The sequence below is a fragment of the Carlito syrichta genome, unplaced genomic scaffold (assembly GCF_000164805.1).
Source record: "Carlito syrichta isolate Samal-C Ts95f unplaced genomic scaffold, Tarsius_syrichta-2.0.1 Scaffold290103, whole genome shotgun sequence".
NCBI classification, from domain to species: Eukaryota; Metazoa; Chordata; class Mammalia; order Primates; family Tarsiidae; genus Carlito; species Carlito syrichta.
The window spans coordinates 144,669-158,050 of NW_007234199.1; the positions used below are offsets into that span (position 1 = coordinate 144,669).

Genomic DNA, 13,382 nt, shown 5'->3' on the forward strand with positions numbered 1-13,382 from the left:
AGAGTGAGACTCCAACTCAAAAAAAAAAAAAAAAAAGCAAAGAGGATCGTGCAGGTGGGCGGGCGGTTTCAGTTGGTTTGAACAAGAGGAAGATGGAACCAGAGTCAGTGTGGGCAGTGGACATGGTTCCGCCGAGAGCCGAAGATGGCAGTGAACGTATATTCAACGTCAGTCATCAGTGATAACCTAAGACGACATGACATGCTGGCCTGGATCAATGAGTCTCTGCAGTTGAACCTAACAAAGATTGAACAGTTGTGCTCATGAGCTGCCTATTGTCAGTTTATGGACATGCTGTTCCCTGGCTCTATTGCCTTGAAGAAAGTGAAATTCCAAGCTAAGCTAGAACATGAGTACATGCAGAACTTCAAGATACTTCAAGCAGGTTTTAAGAGAATGGGTGTTGACAAAATAATTCCTGTGGATAAATTAGTAAAAGGAAAATTTCAGGACAATTTTCAATTTGTTCAGTGGTTCTAAGAAGTTTTTTGATGCAAACTATGATGGAAAAGACTATGACACTGTGGCTGCCGGACAAGGTCAAGAAACTGCAGTGGCTCCCTCCCTTGTTGCTCCAGCACCGAATAAACCGAAGAAACCTCTCAGCTCTAGCAGTGCAGCTCCCCAGAGGCCCATTTCAGTAGTACAGAGGACTACTGCAGCTACTAAGGCTGGCCCTGGGGTAGTGCGAAAGAATCCTGGTGTAGACAACGGGGATGATGAGGCCACTGAGTTGATGCAGCAGGTCAGCGTATTGAAACTTACTGTCGAAGACTTGGAGAAAGAGAGAGAATTCTACTTTGGAAAGCTAAGGAACATTGAATTGATTTGCCAGGAGAACAAGGGGGAAAACGACCCTTTATTGCAGAGGACTGTAGACATTCTCTATGCCACAGACAAAGGCTTTGTGATACCTGATGAAGGGGGCCCACAGGAAGAGCAGGAAGAGTATTAACAGCCCAGACCAGAAGAGGAACATCTGAATTCTTCACTCCAAATCATGTGCTTAACTGTAAAATACTCCCTTTTATTCTTAGAGGACTCACTGGTTTCTTTTCATAAGCAAAAAGTACCTCTTCTTAAAGTGCACTTTGCAGAAGTTTCACTCCTTTTCTGATAAGTTTGAGTTAGGAGCTTTTTACCTTGTAGCAGAGCAGTATTAACATCTAGTTGGCTCACCTGAGAAACAGAGAGGCTCACCGTGGGGCTTACCGTTGTGGATGCAGGAGAAGGCGTTATGAAAACGCTGAGGTGGTAACCTCAGGAGAGAAGTGTAAAGACTGAATTGAATTTTAAGCTAGTGTGAAATTAGAGAATGTTGTGATAAATAAATACCTTAAGAGTATTTAAAATGCACTTCCATATTTCAAAATATAAAATATAACATGATGGGAGATTTGACGTGTTTGGCATTGTGTCTGGGAAGAAAGGACCAGACCTTGGGACCTTTGGAGTCTGCTGTCACAGGCCTTAGGGGCTGCTTGAATCCTCATAGGCCTGGGCTTTGGTCTGAGAGGAATGTTTAAAAATTGCTCTGTAGATCCATTGGTGTCTTTGACCAATTGCATCCCTGCTAAAAAGCAAGAGACACTGTTGACTGGATGAATAGAGGGTGTGTTTCAGCCCTGAGAGGTTTGGGTTGAAGAGCTTGATTTTCATTTAGTGTTTATCTGACAGCTTTTCCAGTATCTCCCAAATTTCCATGTTTTATACTCTTTGGAAAATGAGGTGTGCCCATTTTTCTTTTTTTAAACTAACAACTTTGGGGACTTGCCCATGTGTCTGGGGTTAGAATGTGGCTATGTCCCATTTTACCATGTTTTAGAGTTACATTTAACACGTTTCTCTGCTCCCCTTGCCCACTGGGGACTCCTCTTTGGCTCTTTCAAGTTTGCTGCTTAGAGTGGGAAGTACAGAGGCAGGTCATCATGCTGCAACTCCTTGGGCCCTCTGACAGAGGGAGTGATCAGTGAAGACTGTCCTGACCTTGGCATCTGCAGGGCTGGGGTGTTCTCGGGAATTTGCCAGTGCACTAATCTCTTTGGAGATGAAATTCATTAGTGTGTTACTAAATGTTAAGTTTCTTTTGCAGAAAATACAGTACCGTGTCTGAATTAATTATTAATATTTAATATCTTTCACTCCTTGAATCCCCCTCATTTACTTTGCCTATAGCCTGTTCATTTCCTTTGGTGGGTGGGATTCTGCCCAGTGTATCTCACCAACCACTGAGATTGTTCAGCCCTGATGTATTTGTATTGATTTGTTTCTGGTGGTAGCTTGTCCTAAAATGTGTGTAGAAAGCAAGTATTTTATGATAAAATTGTTGGGTAGTGCATGCTCAGTGTGGAATTCAGAGGAAAACCCAGATTCAGTGATTAACAATGCCAAACAATGCAAGTAACTAGCCATTGTTCAAATGACAGTGGTGCTAGTTCTCTTTTGTGGCCTTTTGGACTTTTGTTGCCCTAAAATTCCATTTTACTGGGAACCCATTTTCCACCTGGTCTTTCTTGTCAGGGTTTTTTCCTACTTTACACATTTTCTAATTAAAATTCTGTATTTAAAAAAAAGCAAAGAGATATAGTAAAAAAAAATCAAAATAGATAAACATAGCAATAATAACATTAAGAGCACATGTAAACAGAACAATTAAAAAACACATGTGCAGAAATGATTTTTAAAATACCATTATATATTATCTGCAGAAAACTCATTTCAGTGATATAGGTAGCTTTAAAGTCAAAGAAATAGAAAAATATATACCATGCAAATACAAATCAAAATATCCAAAAAGTGAAAACTCAAATGTCCATTAATGGATGAATGGAAAAACAAAATATGGAATACTATCTAGTCATTAAAGGATAAAATAACTGATACATGCTACAACATGAATGAATCTTGATAACATTTTGCTAAGTGAAAGAAGCTAGTCACAAAAGACCACTTATTTTATGATTCCGTTTATACAAAGTGTCCAAAATAGGCAAATCCATAGAGACAAAAAAAGTAGATTAGCAGTTGCCAAGGGCTTTTGGGAGGGGGGAATGGGGAATGAGACTGCTAATGGGTTCAAAGTTTCATTTTGGGGTGATAAAATGTCCTGAACAGGGATGGAGATAGCAGTTGTACAGACTTAACAATACAATAAAAACCTATCAACTGTACACTTTAAAGGAGAGATTTGTATGGTATGAGAATATTAGAACTTTTAAAAAATACTAGAACCACTGAAATAATCTATGATGTATAAAGTACTGTGCTATACACTTTGATTAAGTAAGTAACTCCAGTGGTTTTTCTGCATAAGCTAATCAATACAGGACACCAACTACCAGAGTACAAGATAATAGGCACATAGCTAGCAATGGTTAATGGCAGTTTAAGTGAATGGATACTCAATCATAATCTAATAATAAAACACCGTATACTATGGATTTCATATTATATTGTAAACATGGTGAATATAGGCCAGGTTTTTTTCTAGATATTGTTTCTTAAATTTAAAGAAGATAGTAATGATTATAATAATAACTAAGGATATTAAAAATTCATGTTTGTGTATCAGGCATGTTTCAAGACAGAAGTCTGCCGTTTTTGGTAAAATTGCTGTCACTTGTAGCATCGGTATTTCTCTTCCGTTGAGTCCTTCATTGCTTTTCACCTAAGTGAGTACACTGAGTGGCTCAGAGGTCAACTTACAATTCTGACATTCTAAAAAGATGATTCCACCTTCTGCATTTCTACTTTCTTAAAAATACTTAGATTTTGGTTTTACTGTTCTTCATTTCAAATTGTTAGTTATATGAACAATTAAATGCTTATTCTTTCTTGCTCTTAATCAAGATCTCACTGTTAAAAAACATATTAATAATCAGACAAGATTGGGTGTGTTCAGGACGGTATGTCTGTAGACTTAAACATACTAATCATCAAAGCAGGGCTGGGTGCAATGGTTCATGCTTGTAATCTCAACACTTTGTAAGGCCCAAGATAAGAGGATCACTTGAGGTCAGGAGTTTCAAGACCAGCCTGGACAATATAGCAAGATTGTGTATCTACAAAAAAAAAATATAATAAAGCTACTAGTGAATAAGAAACAAGGACCGCCGATTTCATTTGCTTTGGTGGCTCCCTCCAGGGCTATTTTTCCACCTTATAAATCAGAGTCTCCAATACTATTCTTTTCCTTTCCATGAAACAACCTGAACTTTCCAGTCATAACTTTCAGTAGGATTGGGTCCTCACTCCCAGTTCTAGATGTGGACACTAAATGGCTTAAAGAGACTGCTTATCTACCCCCATCTCTATCCATTGATTCAATTCTACTACCCAGTTGCAATCAACAAATTCTATTACAGTTAGTTGCTATCCACTTATGTTGGCTTTTTCTCTGTCTGAACCAGGAAACATCTGTCTCTCAGCAACATTCTGTGTGGGGATCCTGCCACTGCAGGGATGAGGGGTCTCTGGCGGTGTGACGGCATCAGCGATTTAAACTGGAGGGATAGATATAAACTGGAGGGATAGATATAAAGAGAAAGAAAAGGGGGGAGAAAGAAAGAGACTGGACTCCTGTCTAGTGCAGAAGCCATTTATTGAATGTTATCCCAGGGCTTTTATCCCTAAACTCTGCAAAGTCATCATCACAGGAAACAAAAGGTAGCATGTGTCTTTCACATGAACAGGTCCGGGTGCACAAAGGACACCACCCAACTCTCAAGCAAATGTTTTTTATACATAAGAAAGAACATGAGGGAGAACAGCCACAAATTGTCTTTTTGTATCTTATGCTAGCTTAATGTTCCCCAAACCAGTTTCTTATGTGCCCTTAATTGTATTACAACTATATCATCTTAAATTAACATCACTCAATGTCTAAACCCAAAACCACCATAGTAAATTATTAACTTTTATTATTTTGTACTAATTTAAACTAGTTTATATTAAAACAATTGTTGTTATGGTTATACTCTCCTAGCACCAGCTGGCCTAATTTAAACTTTACTGGCCCCCCAAACTAACCATACTTCTATAACAAAATGGTTACTTAAATTTTCTTAATCTATATAAACTATTTTCTAAAACCTATATCTATAAATTTCTAAAATCACGTGAAGAAAACCTGTGACTTGCACTAAGGCTCCTCAATGTGACTCAAAGTTAAACTTAAATTGTTTAAAAGCAAAAACCATAAACTGTGGAAAATGGGAACAATAGACTCCCAGATTTAACTGTGTACGTTTCGGTCTCAGAGTTTTCTATCAGAGCCAGCAAGAGCCTTTCCTGATTGCTTGTGCCAATGGAAAAGGAGGGAGGGAATGGGATCAACAGCTCCCGAACATATCCTAGTGGTCTCGGGATCAACGGCCCTTCCTGATCCCTAACGCTCAGTGGGCCTCCGTGGCCAGCTCCCAACAATTCTGCCCCTAATCTTTGCCACAGTGACTGGCTGAGGAACAGGATAACATTACTTACTTTAGGCCAGTCTGAGTCATCTTTAAGAGCTAGAGATGGTTCTATCCAATTCAAACCACACGGCTGTGAAATTGGGGACCTATCTGGAAGGTGGAAGACTTGCTTTCCTATGTATGTGTGTGGACATAAATCTTCTACTCATTTGGGTAAATACTTAGAAATGTAATTACTGGATCATACAGTGAGAATATGTTTAGCTTTGTGAGTAACTGCCAGAATGTCTTCCAAAACGGCTATACCATTTTACACTCCCACCAGCAATGAATGGGAATGATTGTTCTGGAATTCTATTTCCTTGCTGGCACTTAGTGTGGTGAGAGCTTTGTATGTCAGAAAGAAAGTCACTTTTAAAAAACTTTTTACTTTAAAAAAATTATACATTTACAGGATATTGCAGACAGTATAGAGAGATTCTGCATACAGCTTTAACCAGTTCCTTCAAATATTTTTATCTTAAGTTAAATATTAAAGTATAATATCAAAACCAGGAAACTGATTTTGGTGTAATGTATGTGTATAGGTCTATGTCTAGGTTTTATCATACTATACATTTGTGTAACTACCACCATAATCAAGTACAGAGCTATTCCACAGAACAGAGTTCTCCCTCATGCTACTCTTTAGAACACAAACTCTTCCCAATACACCACCTCCCTAACAACTGACAACCACTCATCTCTTCACCATCTCTATAACAGTGTTATTTTGAAAATGTTAGACAGATGGCATCATACAATGCCACACATATATACAGGACCCATATGTGACTTTTGAGGACTAGTATTTTTCACTCATTATAAAACCTTCATCCATCCAAGTTGTTGCATATATCAACAATTTGTTCTTTTTTTGCTATTAAGTATTACATAGTATGGATACACCATGATTTGTTTAACTATTTGCTTATTAAATTACATTTTGACTATTTCAACTTTGGGGCTACTACAAATAAAGCTGTTATGAACATTTGAAAAAATAAACTTGGTTTTGGTTGGTTTATCTCCAACAAATTATTGTCCATTGGGCATCTGGTTTTATAAACTCTGTGAATATGTAAATGGATGGACTACAGATAGTCTGGTTTGTTAGTCTTTTCTGTTTGTCTGTTTGTCTGTTCTGACTATAAGTCAACTGAGAATTCACACCTAGTAGGAAGTAAACAGTTCTATGATAAAGATGAATGAGTTTTGTAATTATGTGTTTACTCTGGACCCATTCTTGAAATTTCAGACTTGAAGTTATAAACTCTATCTGAATCAGCATGTCTATATGTAATTCAGAAAGACTTTAACCTTTCATTATATAAAAATGATAATAGAGGATAAATTCTCTTAAATTAGATAAGTATATTAATATTGACTTATAGTACTTATATAAACAGAATGTTCCTAAAATTCCCAGAAAGTAAGGAAGTTGAACATCTAACACTTTGAAGTGTGCTAGATTTCAAAATTATCCTTACAGAAACCAATATGACCTATGTTAAGAAATCAAGTTCACATCTTGAGATGGAATTCTCCCCAAATCATCTTATGAAGCTAACATCACGTTGATACCCAAACCAGGTAAAGATCTAGCAAAGAAGGAGAACTATAGGCCAATATCCTTGATGAACATAGATGCAAAAATTTTCAACAAGATTCTAGCAAATCAGATTCAACAACACATCTCAAAAATCATCTACCATTAACAAGTAGGCTTCAGCCCAGGATGCAGGGCTAGTTCAACATCAACAAGATCATAAACATAATTAAACACATCAGCAGATGTAAACATAAGAACCACATGCTTATATCACTAGACGCAGAAAAAGCTTTTAATAAAATCTAGCATCCCTTCTTGATAAAAACCTTTGAATACCTAGGCATAGATGGAACATATCTCAAAATAGTAAGAGCCAACCACAATAAACCCACAGCCAACATACTGCTAAATGGACATAAATTGGAACAATTTCCCCTGAAAACCAGAATGAGACAAGGCTGCCCACTCTCACCTCCCCTGTTCAGCATAGTGTTGGAAGTCACAGCTAGAGCAATCAGACAAAAGAAGGAAATCAATGGTATCCAAATAGGAAAAGAGGAAGGTAAGTAATCTCTCTTTGTGGACAACATGATCCTATATCTTGAAAACCCAAGAGAATATGTCAAATACGTCCTTCCTTGCACTGAGAAAAGACTTTAGCAAACTCTCAGGTTACAAAATAAACATGTAAAAGACAGTTGCATTCTTATATACCAACAACAAACAGAGAACCAAATAAAAAGCAAAATCTCATTCACAATAGCCACCAAAAAAATGAAATACCTTGGCAGCTTCCTAACCAGAGAAGTGAAAGACCTTTACAATGAAAACTACAAAGCACTGCTCAAAGAAATCAAAGATGACACACACAAAAATGGAACAATATTCCATGCTCATGGACTGGAAGGTTTAACATTATTAAGACATCCATCTGTGGGCTCAGTGGCTATGGCTCAGCCTGCAATGCCAGCCCTTTGGGAGGCCAAGGCAAGAGGATTGCATGAATTCGTGGGTTCAAGACCAGCCTAGGTAGCTTGGCAAGACCTCGTCTCTAAAATAAATGAAAAAAAAAAAACCAAAAAAAAAACTAGTCAGGCATGGTAGCAGGGGCATGTAGTACCGGCTACTTGAAAGGCTGAAGTAGAAGGATCACCGGAGCCCAGTGGGTCAATGCTGGGGTGGTGGTGAGTGTGCCATGGCACTTCAGCCTGGGCGATGGAGTAAGACTCAAACTCAAAAAAAAAAATGATGTCCATCTGTAAACCTACAGATTTAACACAGTACCCATTAAATTACCAACATCGTTGTTCTCAGACCTGGGAATGATAATACAGAAATTCATAAGGAAACATACAAGACCACAAATAGTCAAAACAATCCTTAGCAAAAGAAACAAAGTGGGAGGTATCACACTTCCAGACTTCAAACTCTACTACAAAGCTACAATAATCAAAACACCCTGGTACTGGTACAAGAACAGGCATATAGACCAATGGAACAGGATAGGTTCTGGAAGCAAAACCTCAATTTCTCAACCAAGTCATCTTCAACAAAGCCTCACCCAACAACCACTGGGGAGAAGAGAACGTATTTAGTAAATGTTGTTGGGAAAAATGGCTGACCACATGCAGAAGATTGAAACAGGACCCCTACCTATCACCATACACAAAAATCAAGCCTAAATGGATCAAAGATCTAAATGTAAAACTTCAAACTATAAGAATCATAGAAGAAAATGCAAGAAACATTCTTAGGCACAATGGAGTAGGTAACCAATTCTTGATCAACTCTCCAAAAGCAAATGTCATAAAAGATAAGATAAACAAGTGGTACCTTATCAAATGGAAAAACTTCTGTAAAGCAAAAGAAAAACCATCAAGAGAGCAGGGAGACAGCCTACAGAATGGGGAAAAAATACTTGCCAACTCTATAACTGACAAAGGCTTAACATCCAGGATCTATAAGAAACTCAAACATTCCAAAAGAAAAAAAACAAAAACAAAAAACAACCGTATCAAAAAGTGGGCAAAAGATATGAATAGACACTTCTCAAAAGATGACATAAGAGCAATCAAAAGGTACACGAAAAAATGCTCAGCCTCATTACTCATCAAAGAAATTCAAATCAAAACCACACTGAGATACCACCTAACTCCAGTCAGGATGGCTATCATCAATAATTCAAAAAACAACAGATGCTGGAGAGGACGCAGGGAAAAGGGAACGCTTCTACACTGTTGGTGGGAGTGTAAACTAGTACAGCCTCTGTGGAAACCAGTGTGGCGATTTCTAAAAGACCTAAAAACCGACCTTCCATGTGACCCAGCAATTCCCCTTCTGGAAATGTACCTGGAGGAACTCAAAGCACTCTATTAAAAAATATACCTACACACATGTTTATTGTAGCATTATTCACAATAGCAAAAACATGGAGACAACTGTGCTGCCCATCGAAAGTTGACTGGATAAACAAAATGTGTGGTACATATACACAATGGAATATTACGTATAAAGAATACCAAACTATAAAGAAAACCAACATTATGGACTTCACAGCAACTTGAATGGATTTGGAGTCTATAATACTCACTGATTTATCACAGAAAAAAAGATCTGAGTATGATATATTCTCATTCATAAGTGGACCCTGAACATTACCATAATACTACTAAAAAGGAATTAGCAGTAGTGGGGCACTGCCAGGAGAGGGAGGGAAGGGACACACCACATCAACAAGGGTACCCACGCTTGACCTTTATGATGACTACACATGTACCTAACCTTGAATTGTACTGTACATCTTTAAAAATAATTTTAAAAAGAAATCAAGTTCACGTATTAAAGGCAAATCTGTGGAAATCAGACTTGTTTAATATTTATTACTTAATACAAATAGCTATTCCATCATTGATTTATCAGTGCTAAGTATAAGCATAGATTTTTATTCTATTTGGGCATGTCTTTCCTAAACTTACATGGTTTTCTGACTGAGTAAGCTAGCAGTACTTCTACTTGATGTTTAAGATTATAAAAGAAGATGGTGATGGGGAAGGTTGGTCTGTGACATCCTCCGCGAAAGCGAGTGTCCATAAAGACTGTTGCTCTCCCCCAGTGGCTGCTGCTCCCGCCGCTGCCAGCCTGCTCTTCAGTCAGTTGCACAAGGTCTGCAGGCTGGAAGACAAGCAACTCCACACACTGCCCTGCCGCCACCTTCGCCACCCCCCTCCACCCTAGGTAGCCCTTGGTTCCTGCCCAGTGAAGCTCCAGGGTTACCTGCCTGCTGCACCTCCCCACCCAGCCCTGCCCAAGCTGCCTCACGCCACGCCGATCTGCAGCACCTGGTTGTCTTGCACTCCACCTTCCCCAGCTCAGTCACCAGTTGCAGGAGAACCAGAGATCACCTGGAGCTGTGAGACCAGGCAGAGAACTGCATTACCCTGCCCAGCTCTGCCCAGCTCTGCCCAGCATCCAACTTGAGACCTAAGGTAATAGCCTCAAAATGGGAGAGCCAGAAGCTCCTTCCCCATGGTAGATCGGACACAGGTCACATCTGAGTGGCAGACTTGACAGGCAGCAAGCCAACTGAGCTCAGAACTGATCCACCCTCCCTCATTGGCAGGCCTGGGGCATCTGACACTAGCTGTGAGCAACCCTACCAGCCTGTGATGACAGCTAGTGATCAGAGCTGAAAGTATGTTGGACTTAGAGGAACAATCTCAATGCATGCTTGGTTCCCTTGCTTTAATTTTTTAAATTTTTATTCCTTGTCTGTTTGTTTTATTCATCTTTTTTTCTCTTTTCTCTCTCTTCTTACTGTTATTAACATTTTTGTACTTACTTTGTTTCTGTTAGTTTACTGATTTTTTTTTTAGACATCATGTTTGTGTAGGGGAATAGTACATCAATAAGGAGGTTGGTTAGTTTGTGTGTCTGTATGATTGTATGTTTTAGTTGTTTGGTTTTTTTTTTTACCCTTTTCTGTCTTTGTGTCCCTTCTCATTTGTTAGATGATACATTTGTCTGTTTTCCCTCTTATTTGTCTCCCTCTCCACATCCTTTTCCCAACCCCATTCCGTTATTTTCCTTTTTCTTACCTCATTTTGCTTTCAGGGAGCAAACCTATACCCCCACTGCATGGAAAGATTGCAAGGCAGTGAGAAATGGGTTCCAGGGTATCCATACACCTGTCTGTTGATACTAGGATCTGCAGACAGATTTTTAATCACAGCTCCCTTGTCAATTAAATCTCAAAACTGCAAAAAGAATCCCCCCCAACCTACAGTCAAGCTCCAGACTTGAACAAAGTCAGAAGATACACATAAGGAAGAATAGGAGATTGAGCAAAAAGAAGTAAAAGGAACTCTGCCCGAATAACAGAATTAAAGAAGACAGGGAAAAAAGGAAAGTGGGGAGGAAAATCTACACAAATGAAGAAAGACCAAAGGAAGAATATAGGTCTCACCCAGACCCCTGGGAGGTCAGAAACTGAGAAAACAGACTTTGGAACAATGAAGAGCCCCAGAATGACTGGTGACATGCTACAAACCCAAACATCAAGACATTAATAGAGAGAATAAAAAGAATTGAGGTGAGACAAGAGGAAAATAGGAAGGAGCTGATAACTGAGATAATAGCAGTAATGAATACTGTGACTGAAATAAATAACAAACTAATAAGCATGGAAAGTAGAATTAGCCAAACAGAAGAAAGACTCTCCAAGCTTGAGGACCAAAATATAGAACAAACCTAAACTGTCAAAAACAGAAAAGAAGTTTAAAAAGACAGAACAAAACCTTCAAGAGATGAACGACTACTTCAAGAGAGTGTACCTAAGAGTAATTGGATTTCGTGAGGCAGAAAGAGGGACAGAGACCACTCTGGAACAAAGATTCCATGAAATTATTCAAGAAAACTTCCCTCAATTCATCAGAGATGTGAAAATTCAAACACAAGAGATCCAGAGAACCCCTACAAGACAAAAAAATGAGAAGACCAACTCCCAGACACATAAAAATTTGCCTAAACAAAGTAGGATAAAAGAAAAACCCTAAAGGTAGCAAGAGGAAAAGGTCAGATTACCTACTGGGGAAGACCAATTAGAATAGCAGCAGATTTATCTACAGAAACACTTCAGGCTAGGAGAGTTTGAAACATCAAACATCAAAGTTCTCAAAGATAAACAATTTCAACCAGAATAACCTACCCAGCTAAGCTAAGCTTCATCAGTGAGGGAGAATTAAAATCTTTCCCACATATCCAATCCCTAAGAACTTACACTGCCTCCAGACCACCTCTACAAGAAACACTTAAGTATTAAACACAGAAGGAAAGGAAAAAAGAATGACAATGTTCTTTACAAGAGTACAGGAAAAAGATTGAAAACATACATGAATCAACCCAAAAACCAAAAGAAAGACAACAAACAGGAGCAACAACAACTCCATAAGAACCTCACAACAGGGATAAACCCTCACATTTCAATAATTAGCCTGAAAGTGAATGGACTAAATGCACCACTGAAAAGGCATAGATGGCAAAATGGATAAAATATCATGAGGCAACAATATATTGTCTCCAAGAGACTCATCTCATCAAAAAGGACACTTACAGACTCAAAGTAAGAGGATGGGAAGCAAATTTTCAGGCGAATGGAACACAAAAGAAAGCAGGAATTGTAGGAGTTGCAATCTTAATTTCAAAAAAAATACCCTTTATGCTATCAAAATTTAAAAAGATACAGAAAGTCACTAACATAAAAATAAATATTCAATCCAGCAACAAGAATATCCATTCCTAAACATATGCACCCAAAATAGGAGCACCAACTTTCATAAAGCAGCTTCTAGGCAAACTTAAAAAAGATATTGACTCTAACACTATCATAGCTGGGGACTCCTATACCCCATTCACAACCCTAGACAGATCATCAGGACAAAAAATCAGCAAGAAGATTCAGAACCTCAATCTGACTCTTGACCAAACCTATAGAACACTCCACCCAAAGAACACAAAATATACATTCTACTCATCACAGCATGGAACATACTCTAAGATTGATCACATCTTTGGCCATAAATCAATCATAAACAAATTTCATAAGATTGAAATTTTGCCATGCACCTTCTCAGACCACAGTGGAATAAAAATAAATACCAACACAAACAAGGTTCCCCCAAAACCCACAAAGATATGGACACTAAACAGCATGATGCTAAGCAACTCCTGGGTCAACACAGAAATCAAGACAGAGATTAAAAGATACCTGGAAACAAATGAAAATGAAGAAAAATCTTACCAAAATCTGGGATGCCGTGAAAGCAATAGTAAGAGGGAAATTCATATCTCTACAAACGCACATGAAGAAAATGGAAAAAATC

The 13,382-nt window shown here is 38.4% G+C and overlaps 1 protein-coding gene and 1 pseudogene across 3 annotated transcripts in view; one reads left to right on the plus strand and one right to left on the minus strand.

The window, feature by feature from the left end:
- MARCH8 (membrane associated ring-CH-type finger 8) overlaps positions 1-13,382 on the minus strand; it is a 109,708-nt gene that overhangs the window by 63,750 nt on the left and 32,576 nt on the right. The gene's annotated exons all lie outside the window — the stretch shown is intronic.
- LOC103256559 lies at positions 67-1,301 on the plus strand (annotated as a pseudogene). The gene has a single exon (XR_002481760.1). The product of XR_002481760.1 is annotated as a microtubule-associated protein RP/EB family member 1 pseudogene (transcript).